The 9,218-nt window shown below is 48.8% G+C and overlaps 1 long non-coding RNA gene across 2 annotated transcripts; it reads left to right on the forward strand.

Moving 5' to 3' along the window:
* Positions 1-1,966: 1,966 nt before the first annotated feature.
* Positions 1,967-4,718, forward strand: LOC123082054 (uncharacterized). Of its 2 annotated transcripts, XR_006438929.1 has the most exons (7): positions 1,967-2,210; positions 2,305-2,469; positions 2,760-3,014; positions 3,483-3,550; positions 3,666-3,789; positions 3,907-4,107; positions 4,171-4,718. It is a non-coding gene; the product is annotated as an uncharacterized lncRNA (long non-coding RNA). The 2 variants fall into 2 exon arrangements; XR_006438928.1 differs by lacking the exon at positions 3,666-3,789 and having other exon boundaries at positions 4,171-4,717.
* The last annotated feature ends 4,500 nt before the right edge of the window (positions 4,719-9,218 follow it).

Genomic DNA, 9,218 nt, shown 5'->3' on the forward strand with positions numbered 1-9,218 from the left:
GCTCGCAAAGGGCGACGAAACCCGCAATACGCAATACGGAGGCGGGCGTGAGGTTGTGCAGCTGGAGGCCGTAGAACTCCAGAAGCCCGCGGAGAAATGGGTGAATTGGAAATCCCAGTCCCCTTATTATATAGGGGACGAGGCACACCCGCTCTCCTTTAGAAGGATTGGGGGTGCTCTCCGCTTGTTTTCCGCCATTATAGGTGGCGAGACCGCCTCGGACCGGGACCATGTATGCCTGAGGGAGAAATCCCTTGGCCTGAAGTGATGCTAACTCGCTATCCGGGATGGTGCAACTCTCCCAGTCCCCGGGTTTGGGACCGGAGGGGCGAGGGGAGGAGCTGCGACGGCTGGTCATGTTGGAATGGACCTTTGCCGGAAGCGCTCTGATGATAACTCACGGAAAGGAGAAGATGTGGTTTGGACCTAAATCCCCATCCCGTTAAATAGGCGGCTCGTTTATACGGCTAGGGGTGTAAAAACACCCCGGCTTTTTGCATTCGTTTGACACATGGAAGACGGCCATTATTGGGCGTGGAAGCCAAGGAGCACTACATTACAAAAATCGGACATTATTCCTACAGGTACACAAGATTTGGAGAAGAACCCGCCTTGCAATGCCGAACAATCTGCGCGCCGGACTCGTCGTCATTGAAGCCTGGTTCGGGGGCTATTGAGGGAGTCCTGGATTAGGGGGTGTTCGAGTAGCCGGACTATACCTTCAGCCGGACTCCTGGACTATGAAGATACAAGATTGAAGACTTCGTCCCGTATCCGGATGGGACTTTCCTTGGCATGGAAGGCAAGCTTGGCGATGCGGATATTCAAGATCTCCTACCATCGTAACCGACTTTATGTAACCCTAACCCTATCCGGTGTCTATATAAACCGGAGGGTTGTAGTCCATAGGCAATCAACTCCATATACAACAATCATACCATAGGCTAGCTTCTAGGGTTTAGCCTCCTTGATCTCGTGGTAGATCTACTCTTGTACTACCCATATCATCAATATTAATCAAGCAGGAGTAGGGTATTACCTCCATCGAGAGGGCCCGAACCTGGGTAAAAAACATCGTGTCCCTTATCTCCTGTTACCATCCGGCCTTGACGCACAGTTCGGGACCCCCTACCCGAGATCCGCCGGTTTTGACACCGACACCCACCCCATCAGTTTAGTTTCGCGTCACCCTCTCACACAACGAAAAAAATCTGAACGGATCAAAACTTTCCATGTTTCACATCACCGCTTTAGTAATGCCTTTATGTGAAAGAATCAACCACGATCAATCTTTAAAGATCAAATATAAATTAATTAGACTTACCTTAAATCGCTCAATCACATTAACCTTCTCCATCTCCACTGCCTAAAAGAAACGCAACGTTCGGTTTCCCCTCTTACGTTTCGTCCACTCCCCTCGCTCCACTCGACGTACGCAGTACGCTCCCCATCTAGTTTCTCCATCACTAAGAGCCTGTTTGGGACTACTCTGCTTCTTAAAATTCAGCTCCGCTCCAGAAAACACAAGCCAAACGGGGTAGCTCCACGATATGCCGCTCCGCAAAAAAACTAGAATCGGGGTACAACTCACAGTTTTTTATGAAGCTCTTCAGGGGGAAGCTGGAGTTAGGTGGAAATTACCCAACACTGCCACCAGTAAGTGGATACCCCTTCGTCCCCCCCCCCCCAACCAATCAAATAGATCCTTTCCACCAAACTTCTCATTCTTGAAGCTGGAGCTAGATGGCAGCTAAACATTTTCTTTGGTAGTACTACAACTTCTAGATGAAATTGCTCTAGAGTGAATTTAGTGAAGCGAAACCGATTTTTATGAAGTGGAGTAATCCCAAACAGGCCCTAAAAAACACTTTGTCCATCGCCCAGCACATGGGCCAAGCCGAGCAATGTCCCGTGAGCCAGCCCACATCTCTCTCTCACCTCACGCACCACGTGCAATTCGCCCAGTTATCCCATCCCGACCTCGCGCTAGGGTTAGCGCGGGCGCTAGCCCCAGCCCGCCCCTTGGCTCCTCGGCCGCCGCTCGCCTTCCTCCGGCAGCACCTCGCCGCCGTGTTTGCCTCCTCTCGCAGCTGCTCCGCCTCCGCCATTTCAATTCCTCCCAGCACCACGCCAGCGCGTCCCGTCCGCCCTCGATGTGATCGACGCTGACGAGGTTCCGTCATCGTCTCATCGACATATATCCTGACAAGGTACGAGGTAGCCCATTGTGATCTTGGCATTTTCGCTCGATGTCGTTTGTTTCTCCTCGTCCGCTGAGACAGGCAGTTTCATTGCGACATCTAGGTGAGAGGAACGATCCCATCAGGTCGAACAGCAAGAGGAACGATTCCATCAGGCTGAACGGCGAGCAGCATCCATGCCTGACGCACACGGCATCGTGCCTGCTGAGCTATACTGTTGCTTCAACTCGGATGCAGCAGTACTACGTACTCTCCTCTTTCTGATCAGGTACGTGAGCACTCAGATCCCTGCTCATGGATGCATCAGTGGCTGCTTCAATCAATGGTATAAAGGACCTTGGATGATCACATTGTATGCATGCATTAGTATAGGTGACTTGTCATCTGGTGATCGATTCTATGAACTCCATACGCTTCTGTGTAATCGGCAATTTATTTTCTGTGTAATCATGCCACTGATGATTTTTATATAGATTTAAGTTCAAAGTAGGAAACAGTACTATGATTATTAAGATTTAACATAAAGGAAGGTTTGGTGATGCTGACTCCACGCGACAGGACGCTCCCATCCGATGGCCGTTGGGGCCGCCCCATTGAACGTCGCTGTTGTAGGACAAAATCCCCTGGATCATTCCTGGCGTGTAGAAATTGCCTACTCGCGACTGGATATTACCACGGCGCCCGGAGAACGCTCGCTTGTCAGTTTGTGACTGGACATGACATGCACCTGGACGATGATGTTGCCTCACACCTGAGCAGCTTAACTAAACGAACAAATCACATAGGACCGAGGCAAAACATTTGGTTCTTCAGGTACATCTTCAATTTTGTTGTCAGTCATGTGATCATGGGGAATCTCATCTCAATTTCCTTTTGGTTGTTCATCTCGTTCAGTACGACACGCATGAGCAAAGCTTTACTTAAGTGGCAGTGCAATATATTATGGTATGAATGATTGGCGAATGCATGCTGCATCTGTTCTTGTGCTGATTCAGGAATCCAATCAAGGCAGGTGCTCTAATAAAGTGAAATGTATATGATGGACTGCCCAATTGAACACTCCAAAAAATTAATCTTGCAGTTTTTCATTCAAGGATCAATCTCATTTGTTTCTTGTCACATATAAACTGACATGCTAGAAAATTGCCTTGTTGTTAAACTTTCGAACATGCTTTCTTTCTTCGCTAAATATACAATTCATATTGAACTAATATCATATTTAGATCATATGCAATTAATTAAGCTACAGATTCATGGTGACTAATGAAGAAGTTTTTTCAGGCCTATGACTACTAAGTACTAATAAGGAACACTTACTACAGAAATTAATCGGATGCTCTAATCAGAAGGTAAGCTTCAATGCATTCTTTGCCTTTTCAGTTCGAGGGCTTCCTCACATTTTTCTAGCAACACACTCATTTTAAGTGAGGAGGGTTAACTGAACTGAATCGTCATGCAATCCAGTTTCTCGACCGACCAATCGTGATTCATGGGAATTGACATTTACTTCGTAGTGAAGTACACAAATTGTATTTGATACAATTGAGCTCGTGGTACTAAAATTTTACGCCCCGTTGTATACGCCAAGGTACCCCGCAAGGGCACATGATTTGATGCACCACATCTGTTGAGCAATCCGGTGTGTTACAAACAGTGTTATAACTTTGCCTTTGATGATTTATTGCTATGCTTTCCTTTGTCGCAGAATTACCAGAAATATGAAAGGGAGGAGTCAAAGCTTGTGAAGAAATGGAGCACTTCCAAGTTTTTGGCCGATGATGATGATGAGACTGACAACCACAAGGTAAGCTCGCCGAGTGCATCCTCTTAAGGGTAGGAAGCGTTTTCGGAGGAAGACTGACGACCAAGAGGATGGGAATGATGATGGTGTGAGACAATGTAGCAGGTACCCATTATTAGTTTGTGCTGCTTTCATGTTGTGATTAAAATTGGTAATTTTGTGTTGCAGAAAACAATAGCACATATTTCCGAGAGGAGTACAAAGGAGAACAAAAAAAAATGGATGATGAAGACGTGTCGACACTCTTGATGTATGATATTCTTCCTAGGATCTAATTTTTTTTTTACATAAAAACGCATAGGTATGAAATGGTCAATCAAAATGTACAACATCGCTTGTCCAAAAAACGTTTTGATGTGTCTTATTTTAGGTCAACATCAAGTGCGGTTTTGTTAATTTAGATATTGATGCTTGGATTGGGGAGACGGAATAGTGAGTGCAGGAAGAAGACTGATGTAATGAAAAAGCTGACACTTGTTTGATGTGCATGTAGATATGATCAATGTTAAACCACTAGAATTAGGCGACCCCGGTGCAATGCACGGGCAATTACCTATTAGTAAACAAATGATTGATTTTAAGAAAATTAATGTGTCGCTGCTCTCTTGATCAAGCTCCTTCGCCTCGCTCCGTCCCACGTATCTTTATTCACGCAGGAAAACAGGAAACTTTTTATCACCTTCCTTTCCTATTTGTTCTCTACCAAATCAACGATAGAGCCTTCCCTAGAGAAAACAAACGCCCCACCCTTTTTATAACTCCCGAGCGAGGGTATCCAGCTCGCGCGCACGCCACTGCCGCCATCCTTCCGCCAGCCGAGACCTCCCTCCCCTATGGAGACCAACGTGCAGTTGTGCGTTGGGACCGGCACTATTGTCGCCAAGCAGGAGATCAAGAAGCTCCAGTCCAGCATCCAGGCGCGGGCGGGCCCCAAGATTGCAGGGTGCCGCGTGATCAAGGTGGAGGCGCACCAGATCCCGGAGCACCCACGCTCGTTGCCGCGTGGCCCTGGTCAGCGACGCGGCGGGGTACGTGACCCGGTGCTCTGGCAAGGGCATCTACTTCACGGCCAAGTCCGGGCAGCTTTGCGTGTAGGCGATGGGCGATGACCAAGGAACGGCGGCTGAAGAGCACGGTGACGGAGGCCGGGATCAGGCGCGGGTACCTGCGGCGATGGGACGATGAGTTCGTGCTGACGTTCAGAATCTTGGACGCGAGGCGTTAGTGGTCGGCTGGGGTGGACGTTCGAGTGCCACCTGCACAAGCGGATGGCGCCCGGCGAGCCGTGGGTCGACCTCCAGCTGGTGTGGCGCACCACATGCAGCATGGTTCGATACAACATCCTCGGCAAGGAGGTCCAGCGGCTCCAGCAGCTCAAGTTGCTGCGCGCTTAGAAAAATCCCTTCCATTCTCTTTCTGCAGGCAATGGGTACCATCGATACAGTACTGAATAATGAGGTGAACCACCAGTCCACAATTGAGCACCATTTGATCTGTGTAAGATAATAAATTTTGGGGAACCAGCACAACCCTCTAGGGGTGGCTTATCTCATTATATATAATGGTTGTGTTACAATATGTACCATATACGTACATAGGTACAGAAGCTATACATAGTCTAACACCCTCCCTCAATCTTAGCCACTTTCTAAAGAACTGAGAAGGGTAAGATTGCGCCTACAAGCCTCAAACTGTGGCAGCGGTAAAGGCTTAGTGAAGATGTCTGCAAGTTGATCCTTAGATGAGATAAACTTGATCTGGAGTTGCTTCTGTGATACACGTTCCGGTACAAAGTGATAGTCAACTTCAATGTGTTTCATTCGGGCATGAAATACTGGATTTGCAGAAAGGTATGTAGCACCGATGTTATCACACCAAAGAATAGGAGGCTGTGGTTGAGACAAACCCAACTCCTGAAGCAAAGACTGCACCCAAATAATCTCTGCAGTAGCATTAGCCACAGCCTTGTACTCAGCTTCAGTACTGCTACGTGACACAGTAGCCTGTTTCCGAGCACTCCAGGCGATCAAATTAGAGCCAAAGAATACTGCATAACCCCCCGTGGATCGCCTGTCATCTGGGCTACCAGCCCAATCTGCATCAGAGAAGGCCGAAAGGACCCGAGAGGAAGTCGGCCGAATATGCATACCAAATGTCAGGGTGAACTGAACATAACGAAGAATGCGTTTAACAGCAGCCCAATGAGTATCTCTGGGAGCCTGAAGATACTGACAAACCCTGTTAACAGCATAAGAGATATCTGGTCTCGTGATCGTCAAGTACTGAAGTCCACCAACAATGCTCCTGTACTCTGTGGCATCCGCAGGAGACAAAAGCTCACCATCAACAGCTGTTATCTTGTCGGTAGACGACATGGGTGTGGTGGTCGGTTTGCACTTCAGCATGCCAGCTCTCTGTAACAACTCCAAGGAGTACTTCTTCTGCGTAAGGACAAGACCAGTAGCACGAGAAGTGACCTCAACTCCAAGAAAGTAGTGAAGCTTCCCAAGATCTTTGACCGCAAAATCAGCACCAAGAGAGCAGACAAGAGCATCAGCAGCATACTGAGAAGAGCTGACAAGGATAATATCATCGACATATACCAAAAGATACATAGTGACTTCTGGCTTCTGTAGAAGAAATAACGAAGTGTCAGCAGTAGACGGCACAAACCCATGAGCACGAAGGGCAGAGGCAAGGCGGGCATGCCAGGCACGAGGAGCTTGCTTCAAACCATATAGTGCTTTGGAAAGACGACAGATATAGTCAGGACGATCAGGATCAGAGAAACCAGGCGGCTGTTTCATATAAACCTCTTCCTCCAAAAATCCATGTAGAAAAGCATTCTGCACATCAAGTTGACGAAGTGACCAACCACGAGAAACAGCAATGGAGAGAAGAAGCCGAATAGTGGTAGGCTTGACGACAGGACTGAAGGTGTCCTCATAGTCAAGACCATGACGCTGCCGAAAACCGCGAGCAACAAGTCGCGCTTTGTAACGCTCAATAGATCCATCCGAATGCTTCTTCACTTTGAATACCCATTTTGAGTCAATAACATTTACCCGTGGTGGTGGAGGAACGAGAGTCCATGTCTTGTTACGAAGAAGAGCATGAAACTCCTGCTCCATAGCCTCTCGCCAATGTGGAATGCGCAGGGCAGCCTGATATGAGCGAGGCTCAGAAGATGGATCCGCAACAGCAGCAGCCAAACAAGCAGCCAACCAAGCAACCGTACCATCCTTACGTTCCTTAGGTTTGAAAATGCCACTGCGACTGCGTGTATGTGGTCGGGACACAGGAACCACCGAGGTCGACGGAGCAGCCTGCAACGGGCTGGAGGACGGCGACGTTGACGAGTCAGCCGGTGACGAGGAGCCAGTCACGGTAGCCTCGGACTCGGTTGGCGAAGAAGGCCGACCCACCGGCGAAACCGGCAGAGCAGACGAAGCAGCTGGCGACTCCGGCATCACAGACCGGGCCGATGGCGAGCTCGGCATAGTGGGCCGTGGCGCGGCCGGTGTCGCGGGCCGATCCGCTGATGAAGGCGACGTGAGGACCCGAGCCGCGGGCGAAGACGGCGTGACGGGCCGAGCCGCAGGCGAAGACGGCGTGACGGGCCGAGCCGCGGGCGACTCGGCGGCCGCTGGCGAAACGGACCGAGCAGTGGAGATGCTCGGCGCGACGGGCTCGTCGGGTGACCATGCATGGGCACGCGAATCGATGCCATGCAACATAGGGCGATCGACGTGCCCACCAGAAGACGACGATGATGATGGTGAATCCTCCAACAGCTCCAAACGAGCTCCACGTCCGGTTCCTGCACCATGGTTAGGTAACAGCAAAGGAGAGTATGCAACATCATCAAATTGGTCAGAAGCAACAGAGGATGAATGCAGGGATGGTGGTTCGACAGTGGACACAGGAAGGTTGGCAAAGGGAAAAACATGCTCATCAAACACGACGTCCCGAGATATATAGACACGATTAGTGGGAACATGAAGACATTTGTAACCTTTATGAAGAGAGCTATAGCCAAGAAAAACACACTTCTTAGAACGAAACTCAAGCTTGCGCTTGTTATATGGACGAAGATGCGGCCAGCAAGCACACCCAAATACCTTGAGAAAGGTATAATCAGGTTGTTCATTAAGGAGAACCTCAATGGGAGTCTTCATGTTTAAAACACGAGTAGGAGTACGGTTGATGAGAAAGCATGCAGTGGTGAAAGCATCACTCCAAAACCGAAACGGAACAGATGCATGGGCCAAAAGAGTAAGACCAGCTTCAACAATATGACGATGCTTACGTTCGACTGAACCATTCTGCTGATGTGTATGTGGACATGCTAAACGATGAGCTATCCCAAGCGACTGAAAGAAAGAGTTGAGGTTGCGATACTCGCCCCCCCAGTCTGACTGGACATGAACAATTTTGTGCTTGAGAAGACGTTCAACATGTTTTTGAAACTGAACAAAAATATCAAACACATCAGATTTGCGTTTAATAAGGTAAAGCCAGGTAAAGCGACTATAAGCATCAACGAAACTGATATAGTAATTATGACCACTGACAGAAGTCTGAGCAGGACCCCATACATCTGAAAACACAAGTTCTAAAGGATGTTTCACCTCACGACTGGACTCCGAAAAAGGAAGTTGATGACTCTTCCCCTGCTGACAAGCATCACACACTGCTACATCTTTATGACTAGACAAACTAGGAAGCTCATGACGACGCAAAATATGACGGACAATAGGTGTGGCCGGGTGACCAAGACGAGCATGCCACTGTGACGGAGAGACCCGAACTCCACTGAAAACACGAGCGACACCAGGATGCTCCAGACGGTAGAGGCCCTGGCACAACCGCCCACTAAGAAGAATGTCCCTCGTGCCCCGATCCTTAATAAAAAGATCAAAAGGGTGAAATTCACAAAGCACATTATTATCACGTGTGAGTTTAGGAACTGAAAGAAGATTACGGGTCACAGATGGAACTCGAAGAACATTGCGAAGCTGAAGACTCCTATTGGCATGTCTAGTGAGAAGAGATGCTTGACCAATATGAGAGATGTGCATACCTGCTCCATTGGCGGTGTGGATCTTGTCGGAGCCATGATAGGGTTCACGAGTGTGAAGCTTCCCCATCTCGCTGGTTAGATGCTCTGTCGCCCCAGAGTCCATGTACCAGTGTGGATCGATGGAGTAGGACTG

The sequence above is a fragment of the Triticum aestivum genome, chromosome 4A (genome assembly GCF_018294505.1).
Source record: "Triticum aestivum cultivar Chinese Spring chromosome 4A, IWGSC CS RefSeq v2.1, whole genome shotgun sequence".
Classification (NCBI taxonomy): domain Eukaryota; kingdom Viridiplantae; phylum Streptophyta; class Magnoliopsida; order Poales; family Poaceae; genus Triticum; species Triticum aestivum.